General features: G+C 37.5%; 1 long non-coding RNA gene and 1 pseudogene across 2 annotated transcripts in view; both read right to left on the bottom strand.

Annotated features, from left to right (window-relative positions):
- Positions 1-26,793, bottom strand: part of LOC147374243 (uncharacterized) — a 128,002-nt gene that overhangs the window by 22,050 nt on the left and 79,159 nt on the right. The window lies entirely within an intron of this gene.
- On the bottom strand, positions 22,490-25,167 carry LOC147374244 (SUMO-activating enzyme subunit 2 pseudogene; annotated as a pseudogene). Its single transcript, XR_015163227.1, has one exon. The product of XR_015163227.1 is annotated as an SUMO-activating enzyme subunit 2 pseudogene (transcript).

Raw genomic sequence — 26,793 nt, 5'->3', positions numbered from 1 at the left:
GCCAACCTTGTCACTCTCCACTTTCACTTTCATCAAGAGGCTTTTGAGTTCCTCTTCACTTTCTGCCATAAGGGTGGTGTCATCTGCATATCTGAGGTTATCGATATTTCTCCCAGAAATCTTCATTCCAGCTTGTGTTTCTTCCAGTCCAGCGTTTCTCAGGATGTACTCTGCATATAAGTTAAATGAACAGGGTAACAATATATAGCCTTGACGAACCCCTTTTCCTATTTGGAATCAGTTTGTTGTTCCATGTCCAGTTCTAACTGTTGCTTCCTGACCTGCATACAAATTTCTCAAGAGGCAGATCAGGTGGTCTGGTATTCCCATCTCTTGAAGAATTTTCCACAGCTTATTGTGATCCACACAGTCAAAGGCTTTGGCATAGTCAATAAAGCAGAAATAGATGTTTTTCTGGAATTCTCTTGCTCTTTTGATGATCCAGCGGATGTTGGCAATTTGATCTCTGGTTCTTCTACCTTTTCTAAAACCAGCTTGAACATCAGGAAGTTCACGGTTCACATATTGCTGAAGCCTGGCTTGGAGAATTTTGAGCATTACTTTACTAGCGTGTGAGATGAGTGCAATTGTATGGCAGTTTGAGCATTCTTTGGCATTGCCTTTCTTTGGGATTGGAATGAAAACTGACCTTTTCCAGTCCTGTGGCCACTGCTGAGTTTTCCAAATTTGCTGGCATATTGAGTGCAGCACTTTCACAGCATCATTTTTCAGGATTTGGAATAGTTCAACTGGAATTCCATCACCTCCACTAGCTTTGTTCATAGTGATGCTTTCTAAGGCCCACTTGACTTCACATTCCAGGATGTCTGGCTCTAGGTCAGTGATCACACCATCGTGATTATCTTGCTCTTGAAGATCTTTTTTGTACAGTTCTTCTGTGTATTCTTGCCACCTCTTCTTAATATCTTCTGCTTCTGTTAGGTCCATACCATTTCTGTCCTTTATCAAGCTCATCTTTGCATGAAATGTTCCTTTGGTATCTCTGATTTTCTTGAAGAGATCCCTAGTCTTTCCCATTCTGTTGTTTTCCTCTATTTCTTTGCATTGATCGCTGAAGAAGGCTTTCTTATCTCTTCTTGCTATTCTTTGGAACTCTGCATTCAGATGTTTATATCTTTCCTTTTCTCCTTTGCTTTTCACTTCTCTTCTTTTCACAGATATTTGTAAGGCCTCCCCAGACAGCCATTTTGCTTTTTTGCATTTCTTTTCTATGGGAATGGTCTTGATCCCTGTCTCCTGTACAATGTCACGAACTTCATTCCATAGTTCATCAGGCACTCTATCTATCAGATCTAGGCCCTTAAATCTATTTCTCACTTCCACTGTATAATCATAAGGGATTTGATTTAGGTCATACCTGAATGGTCTAGTGGTTTTCCCTACTTTCTTCAATTTAAGTCTGAATTTAGCAATAAGGAGTTCATGGTCTGAGCCACAGTCAGCTCCTGGTCTTGTTTTTGCTGACTGTATAGAGCTTCTCCATCTTTGGCTGCAAAGAATATAATCAATCTGATTTCGGTGTTGACCATCTGATTCTAATAGCATGAGTAAATTATAAGTTTTATTAAAAATTCAATTTAAAATTATTCTTTTCATGGATTCATTCATGACAAATTATACAGACAAATTTCCTATAAAATCCAGATTGAGATTTACATACTTTGGTCCAAGTGCCTATAATATATTCTATAATTAATTAGACTAATTTGTGTAAAGTATCTTTGGGTGACTGAATCTCAAAAAATATAAAATCTCAAAGATCATGAAAGAAGATAGTAGAAGCTGAATTTCATAAACGTACAACTTATATCAAGGTATTGCCACTAATATCACTAGCAAATTATTTCAATATTTCTTCACTAATACTTCACTAATTTTTTCATTCACCTGACATTTGTTATGCAATTACTTTATGTCGTTTCCTATATTTAAAACTCGGAGAAGGCAATGGCACCCCACTCCAGTACTCTTACCTGGAAAATCCCATGGACGGAGGAGCCTGGTAGACTGCAGTCCATGGGGTCGCTAGGAGTTGGACACGACGGTATAACTTTCAAGTAGACAACCTAAGAGACTTAACTTTCACTTTTCACTTTCATGCATTGGAGAAGGAAATGGCAAGCCACTGGAGTGGCTTGTCTGGAGGATCCCAAGGACAGGGGAGCCTGGTGGGCTGCCGTCTCTGGGGTCGCACAGTCAGACATGACTGAAGCGACTTAGCAGCAGCAGTAGCAGCAGCATATTTAAAACTGGTGATATAAATACAAATAAGATGCATGAAGATAAGCACATGATGGAATAATGACAAAGCTTATACAATAAGCCAGAAACTGCAGAAAAGGGAGCACTTATCTTGGTCCTGGAAAATATTGAGCACAGAAAGTAAACATTTAACCCATTTTAAAGAATGACTGGGAGTTTCCTTTATAAAATGAACTCTAAGTGCTTGCTTAGTGGTAAAATTTTATGATACACTTGCTTTCTGAGTGAAAACAACATCCCTCAGAGCAGTAGGCCTTGTCTCTAAGCAAAGCAAGGAGAAGCAAACTGCAAAACTGATTTTAGATTTCTTGTAAGTTTTAGCTAACCTTCGTTCTACTATTATGCCCCATGTTGTTAAAAGCAATATCCCATTGAAGCCATCTGTTTCATTAAGGCATCTGGCAATTTTTGAAACAAATGATTTCCCCCACATACACACAATGTATGGTTACCCTAATCTACTAAAAATTGTTTCAAATGTTAGGCATTAAAACAGAGCAGATATGTCTGATACCAATTAATATGTTCAGTTACTATAATTAATATTTGATAAGAGTAAAAGCCTGTTCAAGCTGGTTTTAGAAAAGGCAGAGGAACTAGAGATCAAATTGCCAACATCTGCTGGATCATCAAAAAAGCAAGAGAATTCCAGAAAAACATCTATTTCTGCTTTATTGACTATCCCAAAGCCTTTGACTGTGTGGATCACAATAAACTGTGGAAAATTCTTCAAGAGATGGGAATACCAGACCACCTGATCTGCCTCTTGAGAAACCTATATGCAGGTCAGGAAGCAACAGTTAGAACTGGACATGGAACAACAGACTGGTTCCAAAGAGGAAATGGAGTACGTCAATGCTCTATTGTCAAGTATTGTCAAGGCTCTAACCCTGCTTATTTAACTTCTATGCAGAGTACATCATGAGAAATGCTGGACTGGAAGAAACACAAGCTGGAATCAAGATTGCTGGGAGAAATATCAATAACCTCAGATATGCAGATGACACCACCCTTATGGCAGAAAGTGAAGAGGAACTCAAAAGCCTCTTGATGAAAGTGAAAGTGGAGAGTGACAAGGTTGGCTTAAAGCTCAACATTCAGAAAATGAAGATCATGGCATCTGGTCCCATCACTTCATGGAAAATAGATGGGGAAACAGTGTCAGACTTTATTTTGGGGGGCTCCAAAATCACTGCAGATGGTGACTGCAGCCATGAAATAAAAAAACGCTTACTCCTTGGAAGGAAAGTTATGACCAACCTAGATAGCATATTCAAAAACAGAGACATTACTTTGCCAACAAAAGTCCGTCTAGTCAAGGCTATGTTTTTTCCAGTGGTCATGTATGAATTTGAGAGTTGGACTGTGAAGAAAGCTGAGCACAGAAGAATTGATGCTTTTGAACTGTGGTATTGGAGAAGACTCTTGAGAGTCCCTTGTACTTCAAGGACATCCAACCAGTCCATTCTGAAGGAGATCAGCCCTGGGATTTCTTTGGAGGGAATGATGCTAAAGCTGAAACTCCAGTACTTTGGCCACCTCATGTGAAGAGTTGACTCATTGGAAAAGACTCTGATGCTGGGAGAGATTGGTGGCAGGAGGAGAAGGGGATGACAGAGGATGAGATGGCTGGATGGCATCACTGACTCGATGGACTTGAGTCTGAGTGAACTCCAGGAGTTGGTGATGGACAGGGAGGCCTGGCGTGCTGCGATTCATGGGGTTGCAAAGAGTCGGACATGACTGAGTGACTGAACTCAACTGAAAAGCTCCTGAACACAAAAAAACCACAACCACACAAAAGCGTCATACTCTCTCATCACCATTAATAGAGAACTTTGTTTTCCATCTTTAAAATACACTTAATAAATAAAATGACTGAATTCATCAACAGATACTATGTCCACAAAAAGGCAAATGCTATCCAAGGGAGGGTGATGTTTTATTGTTAAGTTTTCTAAAAAATTCAAAATAAATGCATGAAGTTTCAATGTTAGTTCCCTGGTATTTATTAAAAGTAATCAAAGAGTCATGAAATGGAGAGATGTGCATCAAACGTAAATAAGAAAATCAAGATTTTTTTCATCATTTAGGCCTCAGATCTAATATTCTTGACGGTCACTCTGTTCAGTGTATATTGCCAACACTAATGTTCAAATGAGCTATACAAATTAGACTGATGTTTATCAATGATGCAGTTGAGATTTCAATTTCCACATAATATATTAAATTATTAAATTTTGAGCTATAGAAAATTATAGAAACGTAAGCTTAGATAACTCAAAAAATTAGACATGGCCTCCCACTCAGTCTAGTAAGTACAATAGAAGTGAGAGAAGGGCAAATGAACACAGGATGGAGCCAGCTAAGTGAATATCAAAAAAAGTATTAATACAATTACTAAAACGCATGGCTTCTCTTCTGCTTTTAAGGTTTGGTTCTTAAAAAAATCATCACTTTTCATAGCTGATAGATAACAGAAAGAAAGAAGAAGGCAGGAGAGAATTTGCAGAATGAGACTTTGTGAAATGATCAGAGCCCAAATTTTCACAAAATGACTGACAAGTCTGGTCTAAAAGAAGAACCAATCCCTCATGTATAAGGCAATGAAAAACTTTCAAACTTAAAAACCAGAAAACCATATAATTACCTCAATAATTATGCCATACTCTTCACATGTCACTCTTAAATGTGAAAAATGTGAATTGGTTACAAACAGATGATCCTGTTTTTTCTTCCATGTTTATTCACTAATGATTTCAATATTGAATAATGACTAATAGGAAAAACACATGACAATATGTTTACTTTCGCTTATCTTCCTTCTCTAATGTTGATCCTGTAACATGAAATCAGGATTCTTAAAAGGATGAATCTCTTTCAGTTGGTGTGTAGAAGAGTATTTTAGTCATGAGTACATACATTCAGTTCAGTCGCTCAGTCGTGTCCAACTCTTTGCGAACCCATGAATCGCAGCACGCCAGGCCTCCCTGTCCATCACCAACTCCTGGAGTTCACTCAAACTCACGTCCATCGAATCAGTGATGCCATCCAGCCATCTCATCCTCTGTCGTCCCCTTCTCCTCCTGCCCCCAATCCCTCCCAGCATCAGAGTCTTTTCCAATGAGTCAACTCTTTGCATGAGGTGGCCAAAGTACTGAAGTTTCAGCTTTAGCATCAGTCCTTCCAAAGAACACCCAGGGTTGATCTCCTTTAGAATGGACTGGTCGGATCTCCTTGAAGTCCAAGGGACTCTCAAGAGTCTTCTCCAACACCACAGTTCAAAAGCATCAATTCTTCGGCGCTCAGCCTTCTTCACAGTCCAACTCTCACATCCATACATGACCACTGGAAAAACCATAGCCTTGACTAGATGGACATACATTGGCCACATATAATTACAAAGAATGTTTGTCACTGTATTGGAACAGATGAAAATTGTGACCCACGCTTGGGATAATGACAATAACAATGACTACAAAACATTAACTCAACATACTAGTAATTTCTTAAAGAATTGAATGTCCTATTTTCTGTCAGGCCTTTGCTCTGATATAACCATCAAATAAAATAAAATACTTGTCTGACTTTTAACTGCTTTAGGAATAATATTTGTAAAGAGTTAACTTTGTGTAAATACTGTTAAGTCTTAAGAGAATTTTTAAAAGAACAATTAATATGCTTAAAGTCTTCTGGTACCAAAATATACATTTTATAATAGTATTTATTTTTACATTACAGTTAATTGGTTTATTATGCCAAATTATAACATTACACTGAAGTTCTAAGAACTGCCAAAATTCCATGCCTAATTGACTTAGACAAAAAAGTTAACGTTTTTGCACACTTAATTTTATTTTATTTTATATTTTCTATTTCTTGAGTTTATTTGTGTCTTTGTTTTAAAAAAACTGACAATCCACTGACAAGATTAAGGACAAACATTTTTGTTACGTGTAAAATTAAAAATTTTAGTTAATTTGGGATGGGAAAGGACAGAATAAATCTCTGTGCCTGATTATGAGAGTCTAATCTATGGATTAGCACCTCATTCAGTGCTTCTTGGAAATCTAACAGCATCTTCAACAACACATCATCAAAAATATTTAATATTTCTTAAAGGAAACAAATTAAGACTTTAGAATTTTAGAACTGCATTATGTCTACTTTAAAAGTATATTACGATGTTGACTCACTGAAAGCTAACTTCGATTTGCTAAGTGGGTAATATTTACTTTGTAGTGACAGCAGTCTAAATTTCAATCAATTTTTACTACTAGAAATGACTTACTGATTGGGCTTACATATGATCATGCTGCTGCTGCTGCTAAGTCACTTCAGTCATGTCCAACTCTGTGCGGACCCCATAGATGGCAGCCCACCAGGCTCCCCCGTCCCTGGGATTCTCCAGGCAAGAACACTGGAGTGGCTTGCCATTTCCTTCTCCAATGCATGAAAGTGAAAAGTGAAAGTGAAATCGCTCAGTCCTGTCCAACTCTTCGCAACCCCATGGACTGCAGCTTACCAGGCTCCTCCATCCATGGGGTTTTCCAGGCAAGAGTACTGGAGTGGGGTGCCATCACCTTCTCCAAGATATCATCATACTTACAACCAATTCCGTTATATTCTGTCATATTGGTATCACTTGGATGATTCTAAAACTGAATTAGATTCATTTAGACCCATAGCAAGGTAGCACTAGTGGTAAAGAATCTGCCTGCCAATGCAGAAGACTTAAGAGACCACTGGGTTGCGAAGAGCCTCTGGAGGAGGGCATGGCAACCCACTCTAATATGCTTGCCTGGAGAATCCCATGGACAGAGGAGAATGGCGGGCTACAGCCCATGGGGTCTCAAAGAGTTGGAAATGACTGAAAGCAACTCAGAATGCACACAGATGCAGACCTATAGCTAAAATACTATTGTTTTGTAATATGTGTCAAGTACACCATAACAGAATTTGTAAAAGGTAAACATTTTGAGACATTTTTTTAATCTAAAAAGTAGGATTGATTCCAATATAGCATTATTTGCAATGGAAGGATTTTGTTTCATTAATCATATAGAAAACTCATAAATTACAATTCTATAATTTAACAGAAAATAAAGAGAGTGTACATTAGCTACTAGGATAGGGCTTTAATAGCTCAAAATAAATTCTGCAAATAACTTTTTGAAATTTCCAAACATCAGAATATGGATTGAACCTCATAATTATGTGTGCCTTAAATTTAGTCTGCAAATTAAAAGTTTACCCAAAACTAAGGCAGAACAACAAAATCACATGTAACTAATGACCATTTACAAAGGTTAAGTTCCCTACATTCCTTTGGGAAATACGGGACATTCTGGGCTACTGTTAGAACTCAATCTGCATCTGTGCTTTTTGAGCTCTCTACAAGATTATGTGAGGAGGCATTTGGGATTGTTGCTAAGTTCCAGGACAGACTGAAGTGAGGATATTTTCAAAGGAAAGAGAGACTTGAAGCTATAATTCAGCATGAGAGATAAAGGTAGAATGTGTGTGTGTGCTTAATCACTCAGTCGTACCCAACTCTTGCAACCCCCCAGACTGTAGCCTGCCAGGCTCCTCTGTCCATGGAATTCTCCAGGCAAAAATACTGGAGAGGGCTGCCATTTCCTTCTCCAAAAGAAGAAAGATATCTTGGATTTGGGGGTAGGAATAGAGAAGCCTTGAAAAGAATATTAACCATGAGCTCATAGAGACTTAAACTGGTGTTACATTAGAAACAGAAAAATGGCAAGCAGGGTTCAATCAGTGCAAAACAGCGATGTGCCATACCCTACACAGGCTTTCAATGAAAGAGTTGCTCTAGAGCTAGCTCTGAAAGTGCCATGTAGCCCTAGGATGAACATGTGTCCCAATTTGTCCTGGACCATTGCTGTTTATACCCCTTTCTCAGCATAACTAATAACAGCGTTCCCATTTGCTCTTCGTTGTGTTTCCTGCTCTGGATAATTAAATAATATGGTTAGCTATGGGAGAAAAGCAGTTCCTGAGAGAATGCTTTGTATGCTAAGTGATTCAATAATGAAAAGCTCCCAGGAGACAGTGGTAAGGGAATGAGAAAGGCAGAACAGGAAAGGGGAAGACACCAAGGAGAATCTGCATTCATGCACAGTCCTACTGAACAAGGCTTTAGCTTGGTCCCTCAAGGGATGTGTGGAGTATAAATACATCTCAGAGTTAATTCCATCCTGAGGGGTGGATGCTGAGTTTTCATTATCTTGTGCCCTAGTCATTGGCAAAGGGTGTCCCCAGGTGCTTCCAGCTTTCTGTAGGAGTAGGTGAGGTGGCTCCAGTGGCAGAGGACATTCCCCCAAGAAAGAGCAATTGTAAGCGGCAGCTTGGATATGAAAGGGCACAGAGAGATAAACTATAGATAAGGAATCTGGAACAAAGAACCAGCAGCAATTACTATAGTCATCCTGTGTGGCAGCCTCCAGAGGGCTCACAAGACTCACTCTGACCCACCCTGTATAGGCTGTTTATTAAATTAAGTTCCATGAATGATTCAGTGAGTCTGTCATACCTCAGGAAATTGTATGAATTTTCAAATCAGTATATGAACACATATGCCTAGAGAGGGAGCTTCCTCGTAGCTCAGTCGGTAAAGCATCAGCCTACAATGCGGGAGACCTGGGTTCAATTCCTGGGGCAGGAAGATCTCCTAGAGAAGGAAATGGCAACCCACTCCAGTATTTTGGCCTGGAGAATCCCATGGATGGAGGAGCCTGGCAGGTTACAGTTCACGGGATTGCAAGAGTATCAGCATCCTAGAGAGAGAATAGTTTTCTTCAGATTATTATTATTATTTTTTTAAAGTATGTGCTTGAGGAAAGTTTGGACCAGGGTCCTTCAGAGAGCAGTTCTGGGGATCCAGCCCCAGGATAGTGCCTTCCCCATTCAGGCAGCAGCGGGTTCGCAGCATTAGTTCTGGTGTCCGCTTATAATAAAGAGCCACTTCTGACAAATTTTGCACACTCCCTCGACACTGGGTGCATATCTCGGGTAGTGCCAAAGCCCTTCCCACGCTCAGAACGAAGAGCAGGGCTGCAGCCCGGGGATCCAAACTCCTCTTAAGATTACTTTTTAAAAATCTCATGATCCAAATGAGATTCTGTAGACTTTGCAAGAGAAACTTGAAGAAACCCAGTGTTTTGTGCAATCCATACACATGTCTGTAACTCTTTATAGTGTTAGTCGCTCAGTCATGTCCAACTCTTTGCGATCTCATGGACTGTAGCCCACCAGGCTCCCCTGTCCATAGATTTTCCAGGCAAGAATACTGTAGTGGGTTGCTATTCCCTTCTCCAGGGGATCTTCTCAATCCAGGGATCAAATACAGGTCTTCCACATGGCAGGCCGATTCTTAACTGTCTGAGCCACCAAAGAAGTCCTAACTCATTAGGTAAAGAAACAATTCCCCCAATAACCTCATATGTATAAAATAGATTTTTAAATTTTTTGCATAGGCCCCTCAGAAGTAAGAAATACATAACTGGGGAATTCAATGCTGCTGGAAACTCAGAATCACTAAGTGACTTTAAGTCAGCTGGTGATGCTGAATTTTAATGCTTCTGGTGAATGATTTATCAGGGCAAATAAATGTTACAACATTTTTTTTTCCTTTGCCAATCTATCAGTGGACTCCAGATTTAATCAAAAGTTGATCAGTAAGATTGTCAGAAGAACCTTGGTGAGGTTGTAGAAAATATGGAATAAACCGCTTTCACAAGTGAGCTAGCAAACTCTTCCTTTCCTTTTTCTCAGTAACTGTACGTTGGATACTCCCTTGAACACAGTCAGGCAACACAGCTCCTAACTAGGCCAACAATGAATAATGTATTATTTCTCTCCTCACATACTGATCACCACCTTCAGCACCAGTACTGCTGATACCTCCTCATTCTTACTTGCCTCATCACACCTTAAAAGTGTGATATTAGTGTTTGTTTATTTATTTCTAAGACATTTAACAACTTCTTAGTATGAGATATGCAAAAATGCAGAATCTTTCAAATTCTCATCTTTAATTTTCCTCTCTCAAATGGTTTTTATTCCACTTTGAACTGTGAAATATATTCCTCTTAATTAAAAATTCTCAACATCTAATTTTAAAGGTATTTTCTATCTAGTCATTCTTATCTCTGAGAAGTCTTCATTACGTTACCATTTTTCACACCACTTAATAAGAAACATAAGTCATATTCAAATAAGAAAACTAACCATTAAATTGAAAAGAAACATTAAAAATTAAATAAGTATATGTCTGTCATAAATGAATTTCAAGGACCAATTTGTGATTTGAAGTATTAATAATAATCACCATGAAAAACGACCTCTCTTTTCTGACATTTACCTAATATTTTCTGTTACTTTATTCTTATAATCATGATGTTTCTCTTATTGAATTCAAACTTGTACAACTCTCAATATCTTTCATAGTTCATACTTTATTTCTACCATCATTTCCCAACATTCCCCATCTGTAAAAGCTTCTCTACATGGATTGATTTGATTAATACCCTAAGTCTTATTATTATGGCCTCTTAGTCCTACACCCTGATTCTTTCATTCCATCTTTGCTCTTTGGAGCAATTTCTAGAAAACACTATTTAGGCTTCACAGGTCCTGGTCTACAACTCAGCAGTAACCATAATTCCTAAGTAGTCCAATGAAAAATGATTAGTGCAACATGAAGATGTGTTCTTCTTTTTACCTTTTAGATCAAGAATTACATCTCCTACACATTCTCCCACACTCCCCAACTCTAAACCTCCTTCAGCCTGAATCCAGAAACCATTATTATAAGTTAGTCTCCCACAACCAAAGCAACATGGAAATTGCTGGAGAAACCAAGAGCAAGAACCTAAAAGGTACCCCGTGCTCTTGCTGACTGCCTTGTTTATTAAGAGGTGACAGCACTTCTTAATGCTGGCTCTTAATGATGCTGTACTCTCTTCCTCCAACCCTAGTTTACCAAGATGAAACACCTAGGAAAATAAACAAAAATCATTAGTAAATGATAAGGTCTTCTGAACACAGTTCAGAAAACAGTACCCAGAATTTTCCACTTTTAGGACCAGTGTAGCAAGTTGGAAAGTATTTCTAATGCCTGCTCTGGGTCATGTTAAGGCAAAGGGCAGAAAGACAATGTCTGATATACTTAAACCCAGGAATATTAAGTGATGGATATATTCATTTCACATGTTGATAGCTTTTTAATATAATATTGAAAGTGGGTTCTATACCTGTTAGTTGCTCAGTCGTGTCCGACTCTGTGACCCCATGGACAGTAGCCCAGCAGGCTCCTCTGTCCATGGAATTTTATAGGCAAGAATACTGGAGTGAGTTACCATTCCCTTCTCCAGGGGTGATCTTTGTAAGTAGTAATTATTTTTCCTGATACCTACTCACAAGACTGAAAATGAAATTAAGGAACTGTAACATGTAGGTAAATGTTAGTAAAGTAATGCTTTAAATTCTCCAAGCCAGGCTTCAGCTGGTTTTAGAAAAGGCAGAGGAACCAGAGATCAAATTGCCAACATCCAATGGATCATTGAAAAAGCAAGAAAGTTCCAGAAAAACATCTATTTCTGCTCTATTGACTGTGCCAAAGCCTTTGACTGTATGGATTAAAATAAACTGTGGAAAATTCTGAAAGAGGTGGGCATACCAGATCACCTGACCTGCCTCTTGAGAAACTTGTATGCAGGTCAGGAAGCAACAGTTAGAACTGGACATGGAACAACAGACTGATTCCAAATAGGAAAAGGAGTACATCAAGAGTATTGTCACCCTGCTTATTTAACTTCTATGCAGAATACATCATGAGAAACGCTGGGGTGGAAGAAGCACAAGCTGGAATCTAGATTGCTGGGAGAAATATCAATAACCTCAGATATGCAGATGACACCACCCTTATGGCAGAAAGTGAAGAGGAACTAAAAAGCCTCTTGATGAAGGTGAAAGTGGAGAGTGAAAAAGTTGGCTTAAAGCTCAACATTCAGAAAACAAAGATCATGGCATCCAGTCCCATCACTTCATGGGAAATAGATGGGGAAACAGTGTCAGACTTTATTTTTCTGGGCTCCAAAATCACTGCAGATGGTGACTGCAGCCATGAAATTAAAAGACACTTACTCCTTGGAAGGAAAGTTATGACCAACCTAGATAGCATATTCAAAAGCAGAGACATTACTTTGCCAACAAAGTTTCGTCTAGTCAAGGCTATGGTTTTTCCTGTGGTCATGTATGGATGTGAGAGTTGGACTGTGAAGAAGGCTGAGCACAGAAGAATTGATGCTTTTGAACTGTGGTGTTGGAGAAGACTCTTGAGGGTCCCTTGGACTGCAAGGACATCCAACCAGTCCATTCTAAAGGAGATCAGTCCTGGGTGTTCACTGGAAGGACTGATGTTGAAGCTGAAACTCCAATACTTTGGCCACCTGATGCGAAGGGCTGACTCATTGGAAAAGACTCTGATGCTGGGAAAGATTGAGGGCAGGAGGAGAAGGGGACAACAGAGGATGAGATGGTTGGATGGCATCATCGACTCGATGGACGTGGGTTTGGGTGGACTCCAGGAGTTGGTGATGGACAGGGAGGCCTGGCGTGCTGCGGTTCATGGGGTTGCAAAGAGTCAGACATGACTAAGCAACTGAACTGAACTGAACATGTAAATAAAATGTTCTGGATAGAGAATTTGGTTACTAGTCGAAGCACTGATACTGCAATCACAGTGTCTTGACTCAGTCAAATCTGCTTCATCTTCAACCCCCAAAGTATTTATATGCAGCCAAGGTGAATAGTTAAAAGAACTAATTTACTTTTCCTTTTACTTTGACACTGTGAGAGTCCTGCCCCCTTGTTGATCTTTTTATCACCAGATTTTTTGCCCATTTTTCTCTTTCTGTAATGGCAGGCTTATTTTTCCACTTGGCCAAGTATGTTCTGGAAATCTGTTGTTTAGTCTCTAAGTCATGTCTGACTCTTTTGCCACCCCATGGACTATAGCCCACCAGACTTCTCTGTCCATGGGATTTCCCAGGCTAGAATACTGGAGTGAGTTGCCATTTCCTTCTCCAGGGGATCTTCCCAACCCAGGGATCGAATCCACGTCTCCTGCTTGGCAGGTAGACTCTTTACCACTGAGTCACCTGGGAAGATGGTTTGGGAAATAAGTACATACATATAACAAAACACCTGTCATCTAATGGGAAGAAAAGACATGTAATTAGCAAGGTGTCAGCTCCAAATTCCAGCATCTTAGACTGTGGTCATCTTCAATTAAATGAAGTGGTGGACCACAAAATACAAATCCATTCAAAGATTTTGCTTTAGTACCTAGAAACAATATTTTGCAATCATCTATGATTATGTTTGGAGAAGGCAATGGCACCCCACGCCAGTACTTTTGCCTGGAAAATCCCATGGACGGAGGAGCCTGGTGGGCTGCAGTCCATGGGGTCACTAAGAGTCAGACACGACTGAGCGACTTCACTTTCACTTTTCACTTTCATGCACTGGAGAAGGAAATGGCAACCCACTCCAGTGTTCTTGCCTGGAGAATCCCAGGGATGGTGGAGCCTGGTGGGCTGCTGTCTATGGGGTCACACAGAGTCAGACACGACTGAAGCGACTTAGCAGCAACTTAGCAGCATGGTTATGTTACTGATACTTAAACACACTACAAATGAAAAAAATAGATTTTCTGACTTCTTTAACTCTTTCAAGAAATAAGACTCTAAAAGACATTATAAGACAACACCAAATACTGACTTGCATGTGGAACAATAGGAACTCTCATTCATTGCTGGTGGAAGTGAAAATGGTACAGCCATTTCAAAAGACAGTGTAGTAGTTTATTACAAAACTAAACTGATTCTTATTATCCAGTTCAGCAAATGTACTCCTTGATATTTACCCAAAATAGTTGAAAAGTTGGCACAAAAACCTGCACAGGGATGTTCACAGACACTTTGCTCATAACTACCAAAACTTGGAAGCAACTAAGCTTCCCTCCAGCAGGTGAATGGATAAACAAACTGCTGTACACATGGGTAAGGAATATTATTCAGTGCTAAAATGCAATGAGCTATTAAGCCATGGAAATACATGGGGTAAAAACTTAAATGCATATTACTAAGTAAAAGAAGCCAATCTTAAAAGGCTACATATTATATGACATTCTAGGCAAAATTATGAAGACAGTAAAAAAGACCAGTGGCTTCCAGGGCTTAAGTGAAAAGTATGGGATGAATAAACAGAATACAAAGAATTCTTAGGGCAGTGAAAGTACTTTATGATACTATAATGGTGAGTACCTTTCATTACACATCTGTCAAAACAGAATGCAAACAACAACAGTGAACCCTACAGTACACTATGGACTTTGCGTGACAATGATGTGTCAGTGTAAGTTCATTGATTATAACAAATGTATGACCCTGATGAGGTATGTTAGTAGGGGAGGTTGTGCATGTAAGGACAAGAGATGTAAGGCAACTCCCAGTACCTTCTGTTCCATTTCTTGCTGTGAACCAAAAAAAAAAAAATACTCTAAAAATAAATTCTATTTAAAAGAGACATTTCATATTCTTTTCAAAATGTTTATTGAATAAAGGATATCTTTAATAAGTTTTAAGCTGGTATACCTCGTGCATAGCATAGTCCCTAGCACTTGCGGTTATAAAAAATGGTGAATGGATATATAAAGTGGAAAAAGAAGAAATGTGCTATTCAAGGTGATAACAATGAATTAATTTTTTTCAAGTAAGTTTTGGAAACAACTGACTTCTTCACAGCGGGTATTTATCATACCTTTTACTATGAAAATACATTTTATAACTATCCATGAGGTTTATATCATGCCACATTCTATAAACTTACTTGATAATAAACTCATTTTTTGTAAGCATTTCTTGAAGCCAGATGAACTGACTGAACATGCTTTTGGAAATGCTCTTATTCACTCTGTTGCTTCTATTTGGTTGTGAGAACTGTCATTTTGACATAAAATTCATTCTGCCAATATTCTTGACCACATAAAAATAAATGAAGCAGGACTCCTACCCTTAAGAACTTCATCCTGTGTGTGGATGGGGGAGAGGGCAAACATTTACCATACAGCTTAGCAAATGATAGGATAAAAATATACAGAGTACAGATTGTACGAAATACATAAGTTGTCATTGTTCTAAACCTGGGTCATCAAAATACAGACTGTGAGCCAGATCTATCTCATATCGCCTGTTTTTATAAATAAAATTTTATTGGAACACAGCCATGAGCATTCATTTATGTATTGTCTATGGCTGCTTTTCCAGAGTTGAATAGTTATGATGGGCCATCTGGTCCCCAAATTCTAAAATATTTATTATCTAGCCCTTTGTAGAAAAAGTTGGCCAACTAGATAGATATAAAAATAGCTCACTCTTAGCCACGGATGCTCTAAACTGGAGGAAATAAATGGAGCCTTGTGGAAAGAATGCTAGTTAATAAAGAATATTATTATTTCATCAGAAATTTTGTATGTTCCATAAGATATGGCCAAATATTAATACATTCTAATATGGTAGGGTGAACCACTGTTCAGAAGTCAGGAAACTCACTTCCTTGTTCTCCTCATGTAAAAGTATCTTTGGATTACAGAATCTAACTTTTCTGCTAGTTTTAAAATATGTTTATTTTCATATAACACCCACCTTGGCTAAAGCTTTTATGCATGTATTATAGGCACTTGAATATTGAATTTTCATTTTATTGAGGACAAATTATTAGCAGTTGTTCTCTGCAAGGACTAGAATTCTAAAAATAATAGAAAGGATATGAAACTAAATCAAGAAAGATTTTAGACTCTATCACTTGCTTTTTTCATTTCATGGGAATAAACTGAGTTTTTAAAAAGTATTCTTAAGGTAAAGGGACAAAGAAACTATTTTTGGAAACATCCGATTAAGGGACTAGTAGAATATTTAGCTATGTTACAAAAAATAAGTCCTTTTATTTAAAATAGAAATGAGTGACTGTCCCCCCTTCCCTGAAATTACCAAATTCATAATTTTTAATAATTAAAAATGCCAGTAAAACAAAACAACTGGTTTATTTATTGAATTTACTGGCCATTTCACTTTGTTCATTTGTTTAGATAAATTATTTTGGCATCGTAATACTAAATCTTTGTTCTTTCCTCCCTTGGTTGCTGGGCTGTCATTCTTCATTTATATCCTTAGATTCAAAGAATCACTGCAAATGCTTGAATAATGTAACTGCAGCTATGAAGGCACTCAGTTTCTTTAATTAAATTTATTTGCCTGAAGCATATGATATGTTTTAAAGTATTAGTAGTAACAGCATTCCACTTTGGGATATCTGGTGCTTTAATTTCTCTTCTTTCATTAGACACCTCATGAAGAAGCTGGAGATTTTCTTCATATAATAAGCTCAAACTAATTTTAAGACACTACCTAAATAAAGCATTTTTAAACCAGGCTATCACATCTTTCTAAAGAATGCATTTCAACAAGCACTTTGCTTTAAAAATTTTAAACAAGATTTAAGTATAGCATGTAATTCCTATTTTTCATCATGATTCCAATTATTATAAAAATCAGAGAAATCTATCCTTTTATCTATAGCAAAATCTGAATATAGACTGATAATCTGATTCTTTCAGAAAGCGTGTTCTATATGAACTCCGACTCAAGGCCTAAACTATGCTCTTTTAAAAATAGCATTTACAGTGATGTACTTAGAACTCCCAAGACTAAAAAACCAGTCTGTCTTCTGCCTGTGCATTGCTATCATGTTTTGGAAATCTGTGAAGATGATTGATTATGGTCTCTCTGAGCCATTAATGTCATCTGTTAATTAAATAAATTTTATAATATCATATACTTTAAAATGAAGCCTTTCAGTTTTTAGGAACTTTTTTTTTATAGTTTATTACTTGAGGTTCTATATTGATATGATTTTTATGATTATGTATGTAAGATTTTATAATTACTTATCTTTCATATTCATTTTTCTTTTCATGTATTCTGAACTATTCAAGAGTTTATTTAATATTTTATTGCAATGGCACATATTGTGACTTTTTACCATGATAAATTTGAAATGCTTCCCTTGTAGCTGAGCTGGCAAAGAATCTGCCTGCAATGCAGGAGACCTGGGTTTGATCCCTGGGTTGGGAAGATTCCCTGGAGAAGGGAAAGGGTACCCACTCCAGTATTCTGGCCTGGAGAATTCCATGGACTTGATAGTCCATGGGGTTGCAAAGAGTTGGACACAACTGAACGACTTTCACTTTCACTTCTTAAGCAAAACTTAAATTGGCTCATCTCTTTCTCTTTTCTCAAGTATCACCACAAACAGAGCATTATAAACATACTTTGTAGCAGATAGTAGATTTTTTCCCTCTTAAATAGACTATGAATATCAATCATTTTTCTCATTTTGCTTGAACTATTTTCTATGCTTGATAAACAATATAAATGCAGAACTCCAGGAGATCTTAAGCAAGATAAAAAGACAGACCATCATACTTAGGCACATACAACAACCAAATACCAAAGGTACAAATGTAATATATAAGAAAATTCTAATACCAGTCAGAGGGGAAAAGACAACAAACCCAGGAGGATAAACATAAGAAGAAATGCTAACTTTTCACCAGAAGCACCAGAAACCAAAAGGCAATGAAACATCTCTAAAAAAGAAGGAAAACAGTCAATTTAATATATTCTATCCTGCAAAAATATTCTCCAAAAGTGAAAATTGAAAAAAGGAAATTTCAGATAAGCAAAGGCTGAGAGAATTTGCTACCACTCTTCAGTTTGAAGAGAATGAAACCACTTATAAACATGTACGTACAAGAACTTAAGAGCATCTAAAATGATAGTTTGTTAAACAAAAAGAACTTTCATTATTTTCACCAGTTTCATTGAAAGATCTGAGATTTTAGACTGTAAGAAGTCTGCAAAGTAGAGGGATATAAAGTATATATATGTATTCATAAAATAAAATATATATCATATAGGATGGGAAGGGTTTAAATGAAAGCATACCATTGCTAAGTTACAATACAACAAATGGCATATTTTAAATATATAATACATTATTTAGTTAAAGATACATATTATAACCTCTAGAAACTCCTCTAAACACACACATGCACACATACTCACAAAGGCGATTAGATTTAGATAGAAGGGAAAAGTTAGAACTGAATATGAAAACATATTTGATTGAGAAAAGTAAGGCATACCAAGGAAAAAAGAACACAAGAAAGAAATTAAATAAGATACAGAACTTTTAGTGATAGCCCAACCATACCAATAACTACAGTAAACATAAATGGATTCAGAAAAATCTAATTAAAATTCAGACATTATCACAATGAATTAAAAAGAAACAAGACAGAATTATAGGTAGTTAGCAGAGTACACACTAAAGTAAGTAAAGACACAGATGGTTTGCAAATTAAAGAATTGAAAGAAAAGTATACAAAGTAAATATTTATTATGAGAAAACTGGTATGTTTAAAATGCAGATGTAAAATAGAGAACACAGACTCCAATTCTGGGAGAATTATCAGTAATGATTGATATTTCATAATAACAAATGGTGAATTCACAAAAAGTTCTAACAATTTTCAGTATGTAGGTACTTTGTAACAAAATTTCACAGAATGTGAAGGAAAAATGGACTCAACTAATGGAAGAAATAGACAAACCCATCATCACAGATGAAGAAGTTAAGGAAATTAATACTTCTTTCTTACTGTTAACTTTACTGGGAATTGTTAATGTATAAGAAAATAATACTATCATCCAACACTGCCTAATAGATATTTATGGAACACCACATCCAACATAGAATGTACATTCTTTTTTGAATGTACATAGAACACTGTCCAAGACAAACCACATTCTAAGCCATAAAACAAGTCTCAATAAATTTAAAAGCGTTAAATAATATAGAATATATTACCTGACCAAAACAGAATATGTACAGTAATTAAAAAGAGTAACATCTCTAAGAAAAACTCAAATAATTAGAAAAAGCAAAATGACTTCCAACTAACTCACGGATCAAAGAAAAATCACAAAAGAAAAAATTTTAATATTTTTTAACTAAATGACAATATAACACAGTATATCAAAATTTAGAAAATGCAGTTTCACAGGTGCTTAAAAGAAAATTTATTCAAATAGAGAACCAGATGACTACCAATGCTTGTTCAGGCCCTTCTGGGAATACAGTAACAAAAACTCCACAAAACATGGGGATAATTTTGAAGACTAGGGATAAGTTTTCTCTTATTTCAGTAGAAAGAGCATCAGAATGTGATCTGAATTTCTGCCACACCTCTAACTAGCTCAACATTACCTTGTCTTGGTTTCTGTTTAGCAAAATATGGATAATAATATCTAGTAACGCTGCACTGTGGTAATGATAGGATAAAAAGTCAACACTTCACACAGTCCTAAACACAGAAGACAAGCAATATCAATAATTATTAATAATATTACTATCTCCTAGAATAATGCATTTTCTATCTTCTCTTAATATCTCTTCAATTCCACTTTTTCAACTCAAATAGAAGCTCTGATATTCCACATTTGCTCCAAGAATTTCATACCCTGTGTTATGACACTGAAAGATGCCTTCTGTTGGTAGCTCTTTTCATACCATCATTACATCGACCACTCCATGTTTCTACTTCAGTTACTCAGTATCTTCTGAGCTCTTTGTTAATCTTCACTAGTGTATCACTGAAATTCATAACCAATTTAATTTTGGTTTTAAATATATCAAGACTTCCAGTGAGGACACTGATATCTTTTTACCTGTCATTAGTTCCTTTATAGCTAAAAATCTCATTAGGAACTCTGCTTTGAAATATTTTTTAATGCTTTTCGCTTAGAAATTTACATGGCCAACAGCATGACTGTCAGTTGTGATATTTATTTTATGACTAAATCATATTTGTTTATTATATTTATATAATAAATGAAATCATATTTATTATAATTATAATAAATTATATTTATTATAGGGTAATAGTAGTCAAAATTTCTATGATGAGACACTCTCAAAGATTCAAGATGTTGATTATATTTTTGAAGTCTTATTTAATAAAACTATATAAAATATTAATTTTTGTTTCCTCCACGTGACTCCTTATTAGATCTTTCCACACCACAAGTCAGTCAACACACTCACATGATTTGTGCACCAAAGATGAAATTATTATTCAGGGTTGACCTTACCACAGGGTATGTGAAAGTGAGTATCAAAATGTAATTCTAAATTTAGCCCTGTAATACATCGATTGTGGAATAGGAATATTTACTGATCTTCTACAAGAAGAGTTAACATTTAAAGCAGAGGTTTGAGTCTTAGGTACCTTGAATGTAATTTCATAGTTGAATTTACCGGCATGGTAACTTCTCAAATCAGATCAATAGAGCTAGGGAGAAAAATGAATTACAAGTGGAAACATCATTTTCTTAACAAGTTCAAAATATCAATTTTCACATCCAAACAGTCAGCCCCATAGGGGATATTTGTCAAATTTTGGTTCTTTTCTTTCATGTGCCTGCTGTCAACTATTAACTCGCTCAATTCTTTCCCTCCTTCACTTTCAGGTTCCTTTGCAGCCTCTGCAGAAATACTGGGTTGGCCCAAAGCAACTTCTTGTCCACCCCTACACAAGCCTTACCAAGCCTCTGTGCTCACATATTCTGTCCATGTATTTCACCAACTACAATCTGAAGACATGACTTAAAGTTATTTAATATATTCATCTATGTTTAGCTTAATGACTAAATAGTAATAAGACATCCTGGAAATGTCTTCCCTGATAGCTCAGTTGGTAAAGAATCTGCCTGCAATGCAAGAGACCCTGATTCCTGAGTCAGGAATTCCAGTACTCTTGTGTTATCCTTGTGGTTCAGCTGGTAAAGAATCTGCCTACAACGCGGGAGACCTGGATGAGATCTCTGGGTCAGAAAGATCCCCTGGAGAAGGGAAAGGCTACCCACTCCAGTATTCAGGCCTGGAGAAAGAGTCAGACACCACTGAGCAGCTTTCAATATCCTGGAAATACATCCCAGTGTTTGCCTGAGTTACAGGAAGGGAGAGGATGCTCTTATCTATCTGACTGAAGTCATGTAGACTGTGCTTCATATTCTCAACCAGGACTGTTCTAAGTTATTGTGGGATCACTTCTTTTTTTTTTTTTTTTTTTACAAATCACACTGGCATTTAATACCACTATACATTCACATAAGAAAGAAAATAGAACATAAACAAAATGCTAGAAATACACTGTTGATAACTGTGCTGAAAAAGGCAGGGTGGATGAGGTTTAAAGGAATGGAGAGCCTTCCAAAATTCAGATTTTCTTGAGAACTCTTCAGATTTCAAAATTTCAAAACAGGAGATGACCATTAGTGACCACCAGTTAACCAAAATTTGCTTCTGCAAGGGTATTTCAGGGTATTCCATTTTTATCTGTAACACAGTTCTGTAATTTCAAAAATTTTTTTTTTTCTGGAGGAAAATGAAACCTTTGTAAGCTGGATGGCAGAGTAAGAATTACACAACGGCAAACAACATAATGAATTACTAAGTTGAAATTTCATTGACTGTGGCCAAAAACACCAAGGCAGAGGTACAGAACGGGGAAAACAGCTTCATGGATTTCTGTTATTTGAAAACTCCAGGCTCATCTGCAGGAGAGCAGCCTAGGGGCCAAGGCGTTCGGAGGTTCAGGAGATATGAGTGTTGATCCGTCAGACTGGCCTGGCCACACGTGCTGGTCAGAGTTGGGCCCGGAAGGGTACATGCAAGAAGGGCCTTGGATGACCTGGGGACACCCAGAGTGGAGGAGACTTGCCATGTGGAATCTCAAATCCACGACTCCAAGGTACTGGGGCTGAGCAAAGATCACTTGAATGTTCTCAACAGAAGGCCAAAAGTTTACAATCATTTAAAAAGCAACATGCCTTTAAAAGCTGTCTTTTAAAAAGTACTCATCTGTGGTAAACAGTACTCATCTATGGTAATCCATTTCTGAGTTAATTTTCTAAAAGGAAAGAATATAGTATGCCTGCAGCAAATACAATGTATAAACCCAGTAAGGCAGCAGAAACATGAACTGTGCAGGCATGTATAACAAGTATGCAGATGTCATTTATTTGGTCCTTAAGTACAGTATAGTTGTATTTGAGTTTTACAAAACATCAAATATAAATAACCTGAAACTGTAACAATACACAAAAATTGACTTCTTACACAGACATACCAGGCAGTACAAGCTGAAAACTTGAGTAAATTAACAACTGTTTTACATTAATATACATAGTGCCGGTTAACATTTAAAAACAAGTTTCAATGCATAGCACTCGATACTTCTTTGAATCTGTTTCAGTCAGTTAAGAGTAGGAAAGTGGTTAGATCTAGGCTAAAAATAATTCTTCTTCTAATCAAAAATAAAGGCATAATATTTATAACCAGGTATCAACTTTACTAAACCACAATATTTTAAAACTGTTAAATGATACCGAAGGATATTTACATTAAAAAGGCAACATGCACGGTGTTGTTTCATCTCATGGACTGGTTATGCACATACTTTGTTCAAAGGGTCTTAAAACTATATTCCTACTTTCAATACAGCATACTGCAATGTTTCTAATAGTTCTAGCAAAATGAATGCTTTCAAAGGGAGCAGAACCATCTTCAAGTCACTGGTGTCAATATTTTCCCTTTGGAACAAAGGACGTAACAAATAACCTGGTTCTGCCAAGAAGGCCTTAATGGAGTAAGAGGTTCCATTCAGAGGCATTTCTGTTCAATCTAATGCTATAACCTCATCAAGCTCCTCTGCCTGCTCTATGCGTGACCTTTTCGCACTGACACTCTCTTTCTCATCTAGCTTCCTCTTGCGACTTCTTTCTTCTTCACTGATACCAGCATTATTTGAGGGACCTTCTTCATCCGAATCAACTATGAGCACATCATCTTGCTCTTGTGCTGTGGATGTGGAAGGCTGAGCTCCATCATCGCTGCCATTGGTTATGCTTTTGGCAGCATCTTCAGCTTGCTTGGGCCCCACTTTTTCTGGGGCATCACCAACAACTTCAAATTCAACATCCTTTCCTAGGTCTTCACTATGAAGGATGTTGATCAATAAAGTGTAGTCCTAAAGGAAGTCATCTGCTTGAAGTCGGCTCGCATTTCTAATTCCAAATTCTGACAATTTCTTGTGATTATTAGCTTCTGTCTCTCCCTCTTCTGAAGATATTAGGATTGTTCCTTTTCCATCTTCAATTTGGACATCTGGTGCTACCATAGCAAATTTTTCTTTCACAATCTTATCTTGTAAGGTGAGAACCGTCACTTTATGAACATTCAGCCGCACAGTCACCTCTGGCTTGCTGGCACATATGTAACAGTTAGGATTGGGAGCATCCAGTGCACAAGGCACAAGAAGCTTCTTTCTTGGGTTTGGTTGTTTATTCAAAAAAATTGTTCTACACTGGTCTATTTTTCCTGATAAAATCTTCAATCTTTCCAATACTATCAACCCAGCAATCACTGCATTAGTAGTAGCGATAGCAGGAATAATGTTCCCTGCCATTGATTTGATATCGAATCTGCTTTTCATATTCATACTGAAAATATGCATCCTGAGATTTGCAGCAGAGGTGACAAAATCCATTGCAGATGGGTCATCCTTGTCCCATATGAGCTCAGCTCCATTCCCCTTTTCTGCTAAATGAACTCTCAAAGTCTCAATGCTCTTTGAAAAAAGACATGCATAGCTCTTGACATCTAGAACCTGCTGGTCTTTCAGACCTAACTGGGGTTCGTTTTGTTGATCTGATGCACTGGTTTCTTCTCCTTGACTTTGCACTTCAGCCCAATCCAATGGAACTGGAGGTTTCCTTTTCCGCCATAGTTTGTCCATCGTCAACAGATATCTGATATCATCTTTAAAAAGCTTGGTAAAAAGTTTAACTGGATCATATCCAGTTGATTTAGCCCATTCCTTGGTGGAAACACGTTTAATGTCACCATCCTCATTAGATGCTCTGGCTCTGGCTTCGGCTTCCATTGGTTCCCAGGAAGCTTCAGGGTCAGCTCTGTCAGGAGATACTTCTTGATCAGCATCTTCTTCTCCAAACAACTGGTTGAACAAATATTTCGCCCAGACAATGCAATGAATAGGTTCTAAAGGTGTGTTATGAATTGTACAGCCAGGAAAAGTTCTCTGGGTTGGTTTGGGATGGCATTCGTAACACTCGGTCACATCCTTTTTGATAGTGGTTACTTGCCCAAGATAACCAGCAGTTCCACTCTCAATAAGAGGGACATCAGCTGCTACACACACTCTATTAACATGGTTGCAGGCAGCTCTGTTATCTAAAGCATTCATAACCAATATAAATTGTTGAAAAAATTCCACATTATAGTCAGGGTTCATGATGCTGTCATGGTAGGCTACGATATTAGCTTTCGGGTAAAACTGCAGTACACTCTCTTTGGCAACCTGGGCCTTTGATCTTCCAACATGTTTCTTTTGAAACAAAAACTGCCTGTTGAGGTTGCTGACATCAATAGTATCCAGATCAATCAGGTCGATGTGGGAGAAGCCGGTGAGCATGAGGTTTTTGAGGAGCTCGCAGCCGATGCCTCCCGCCCCCACCACCAGGACCCGGCCCCCGGCCACGGCCTCAGCCAGTTCCCGGGGCAGACCCCTCGACAGTGCCAAGGCTGGACGACCACGAGCCGCGGCGGAGGCGGAGGCGGGAGAAGTGAGCCGCGGCCGGAAACGGGTGGGGGAGGGGCGGCCTAGCTTCGGGATCACTTCTTTATTGACGTGCGTGTGTGTGTGTGTGTGTGTGTGTGTGTGTGTGTGTGTTAGTCGCTTAGTCTTGTCTGACTCTTTGTGACTCGTAGACAGTAGCCCACCAGGTTCCTCTATCCATGGGATTTTCCAGGCAAGAATACTGCAGTGGGTTGCCATTTCCTTCTTGACATGAGCCATAACTTATAGTTGTAGAAGAACCCATTCTTGCCTTAATTAAATATCTCTTGCTTACAAAGCAGTCTACACTCTCTACCTGAAGGCACTATGTGAAGAACTGTAAAGGATCTGAATTTTTATTCTCCTTATACTCTAACAAGTCAGCCGGCTATACAATCATAAATGTAAAGGCTATCAGAAGACAAGTGAGAGACAAAGGACAGTTTACTACTTGGAGCAGTAGCAGTATCCAGACTGTCAGCACTTCTCTGAGCTCCTGAACCCTGACTCCCACATGACAATGCAAAGAGGGCCAGTGACATTTGCACACACAGTGGATTACGTTACAAGGAGAAACTCTGAGCTTAAGGAACCTGAGCCTTTTATCAGGGAAAGTAACTAATAACACATGTGCATTTTGCTCTGGAGGAAGATGCTATCTCTATCTTCCAAAGAGGTTCACTATACAAACATCCTTGAAAATACAGTCCAGGACAGTGATAGTCAGTGCTCTGCTCATAAGATAGGCAGAAACATGAGCGACCTTTTGGAGAACTGTCACGGGAAGTGCACTGAAGTCAAAGCCAGGGCAAGGAATCATGCCCACAATTTTAAACTCTTATTGCAGATAAAAGAACTCCTTCAAAGAGGAGATTTCTTTGGGAAAAATAATTAGATATCCATTCAATATTTACATCATCCTAATCAAATTTCAAATATTTTAAACCACATCTCAAATTATAACTTACCATGGTTTTACAGAAATCTTCCAATTATTGCTGTCTGGATGCCACACAATGGTTAAATATGTTACACATCTCTGAAGTTTTGCCTTTATAATATAAAACTACCAAGGTCTGTGGAAAGTAGAATATCCAGTTCACTGACTTAATTCTTCATCCTTTGGCATTATGCTGAGTTAGTCTTGACTTGTAGAAATTGATAACAAAAAAAAAGATCCATATTGCATACACCATGGCTACTAGAGAAATCTAGTGTCTAAAAACATAATTTATGATACCAATGTAGATAAGTAATCAATATGGCATGAAAACATTTTTAAAAATGGGTCATAAAATGTGTTTTTGAGGAAATGATAATTGATCTATATGTAAGAAATGAATGAGTATCAACCAAGTACATTGAGAGTGATTTTCAGTCAAATGTGTTTTGTGATTTGTCTACTGAAAAATCTATCAAAATATTCTTTATTTCTGTTACAGTATTCTTTTTAATTATTCTTTCTAGCACTTTTTTGATCCCTTTTTGACTATACATCTCTGTTTAAATTACTCATCTCAATATTTCATATAAGATATTAATCATGCTTATTTTAAATTCCCTGTATGATAATTGTAATATCTCTGTCATATCTGAGTCTAGATCTGATGACTGTTTTGCCTCTTCAGACTGAGAGCTATTTTACCTTTTGTTTTGCCTTGTAG

This window comes from Bos grunniens, chromosome 4 (genome assembly GCF_055505025.1).
Source record: "Bos grunniens cultivar Pamir isolate PY7600 chromosome 4, Bosgru_T2T1.0, whole genome shotgun sequence".
Taxonomy (NCBI): Eukaryota; Metazoa; Chordata; class Mammalia; order Artiodactyla; family Bovidae; genus Bos; species Bos grunniens.
This window is presented reverse-complemented; position numbering and strand designations above follow the sequence as displayed.